Source organism: Stegastes partitus, unplaced genomic scaffold (genome assembly GCF_000690725.1).
Source record: "Stegastes partitus isolate 25-593 unplaced genomic scaffold, Stegastes_partitus-1.0.2 Scaffold2758, whole genome shotgun sequence".
Lineage (NCBI taxonomy): Eukaryota > Metazoa > Chordata > Actinopteri > Pomacentridae > Stegastes > Stegastes partitus.
The window spans coordinates 13239-16095 of NW_007580489.1; positions in this window are offsets into that span (position 1 = coordinate 13239).

Below are 2857 nucleotides of genomic sequence, written 5' to 3' on the forward strand. Positions count from 1 at the left end.
TGAAGAAAACAATGGGTGACATCACAGTAGCTACGTCCATCTTTTATACAGTCTATGAGATAAACACAAGGTACTTGTGCTTTGATAATAAGGATCAGTCCTATAGTGAAGAAACCACCCCACTATGCTGTCTACTGATAGGTTCAGCTGCCTTCCATGTTGCTTCCCATGTCCTGAGATAGATAAGTCAGATGGGCAGCAAGAGCCAGCAGGTCATTGGGGTAATCAAGCGGGAACCTCCCTCACTGATGTTTCCTTTAATTAGGCCCTCAACACCTTGGACAGGCTTAACAGTAAGCTCTGGCATCCCATCATATCCACAAGCAGAACACTCCAATTTAACAACACAACGCAGACAGTATTGTCACGTTTAATGGATCCAGGCTTCATACATGCAAGCTTCAAGTAGTGACAATACTGAAACTACCTGCCCCTTTTTGGCCCCCAACAGACATTATTTCTCCTCATTAAGATCCTCTGACTTGTCTCAACGGTTTCGTCTGACATTTCTTTTGCTATCTTGCACAAATTCTGTCCACACACTCCCATCTGTTCCAGTAATGAGATAGTTGATTGTGCTACGAACCATCTACATCCTACATTCTACCTGGACAAACCCAAACTTTCCAACCTCGCTGTTTTGTTTCTGCTTCCAACTCTGCATATCTAAGCTTTTTCCTTTAATACGCCGCCTCCACTGAGTCTTCCAAGGGCACTGTCAGTTCTATGTAATAAACTCTCTGCTGACTGATGAACTATAGCACTATGTCAGAACTCAGGTTTGTGCAAACTACTTTCTCTGGCACTACAAGTTTTCCTCCTAAATGTACCCGCATCTCCAGTCCTTTGGCACCCTTTAGGTGGCTTGACTGCCTGTTTACAAACCTACCTTTTTTGCATTTCTCTCCTTCAGGGATAAACTGAATTGCTGCACTCCTTCCCTGATTACAGTCTAACAGACTCCTGACTTCTTTAACTCTCCTATCTCCTCTGCATCGTCTTTCCAAAGCTGCTCAGTCTGAGTGTGACTCAGTTTGACTGAAGAATTTATGTTTTGGTTTGGATTAGTTGTTTATAAAAGTGTATTCTTTTGTTTATTTATTTTGTTTCAGTTGGGCATTTATCATTTTGTATAATTTGTATAATCTGAAACCTGCCTATTTAGTATATAATTTCCTTTGTATACTTTGTTGTATTAATTTGCTTGTTTCCTCCCCATTAATTTGATTTATCCTTTTTAGTTGCCGAAGGCCAGTGGCGGTGGTGCTGGTGATCCGGGTGATCCGGGTGGTGGCGTCCCCTTCCTTGTGTGCCGTGCTTCCCTGGGAGTTGGTTTATTTCACTACGAGTGTGTGTCACATAGGTGTGGGTGATTTTGCTTTATTTTCACTCGCCCCTGTCCAACTGGTAAGCCTCAGCATCTGATTAGGTTCTTTTGTTCTCCCTGGTGTGAATAGTGTGTTGTTTTTTTGTTGTTGTTTTTTTCAAGAGTATATTTTAAAATTTGTTTTAAAAAGTATTTGGATCCATGTCTCATGCCTCGTGAGTAGAACGAGCCTCCAGTGTTGGGAGAAAGATAGTTCTCTGGGTGCAGTTCCCAGAGTGGCGTTGTCTGGCAACTAAAGCGTATTCAATTATCCTGAGATCATTTTTTTAATGTACATTGCGTTGTTGTAGTCACCACAAGTGCATAACAGTAAAACAGTAACATATAGATTAAAAAGTATTGACAGTCGTAGGGATTAAACTTCCTCTCTGTTGACTTTGTCTGGGACAATAAGATGCTTCTCCACTTTCTAGGCTTAATCTTCATCATAACCAAACTTGATTCTCATCAGCCTCTTTAATAACCTTTTGTCGTGGCACTGTTGTGGTTACCAGTGTCATGTCATCCCTGTAGACTTTAGCTTGAAGCTCTAATAATGACGTCCGTCACCAAAACAAGTGCCAGTGGGGAAAGAGTACACCGTGCCATAATGCCTTCTTCTATTCTCTGCCAATCTGTTGTGAAATCTGCCATACTTACACACATTATTACATCTTGGAAATATGCTTTCTCCAGGTTCACAACCACCCCTGGGACTTAAAAAAAAGTCAAAAGCAATCCAAATGAGGCTGTATTGTACCGATCCAAATGCTAGGAATACCACACTTAGATCTCTTTTTTTTCTGTCTTAGCTGCCTGAATGTGTTGCCACATGACACTGATGTGTTCTATGCACAGTGCAAATCCTGGGATTGCTGCCTTCTGCACTGTAGTATCTATCAAGCTATTCCCTCTCAGTTATTTGCTTACTGATGTGGCGCTGGTCTCAAGAAAATCTTACCTTCTACATTTAGAAGAATATAGTCCTAAACTGGCTAAATTCTGAAGACTCTTTTTCTTTGGGGATTAAGATCCCCTTGCTCTCCACCAAGCTTTTGGGATGATTTGTTTATGTCGTACTATTCTGAAAAAATCCACAAGAATTAAAGAACATCCATCACGCTCTTATAAGCCCAGTCAATGACTCCATTTGACCCTGGGTTTGAAGGAGCCTTTACGCGCCTTACTGCAGCCTCTACCTCCTTCCACCTAGGTGGCTGAATATCCACTCGATCCTCTATGTTTTCCAGTGCTGGCATGTCAGGAGATAGGCGTCTTTCCTGGATCTGGGTGTGTCTTTTTTACGTGTTTCACTACCTCTGGCTTTAAAGCTTTGAGTTGTCGTCCCTTTTCTTGACTGAGCAATCCTCTGACAAACTTTAAAGGGTCCCTATAAAATGCTGTCCTTCTCCTTTATCTTCCTCCTTAGCTGTTCTGCCCTTCTAAATACAGTTTCTTAGCTCTTCTTGCAGAACATTTCTTTTGTCATCT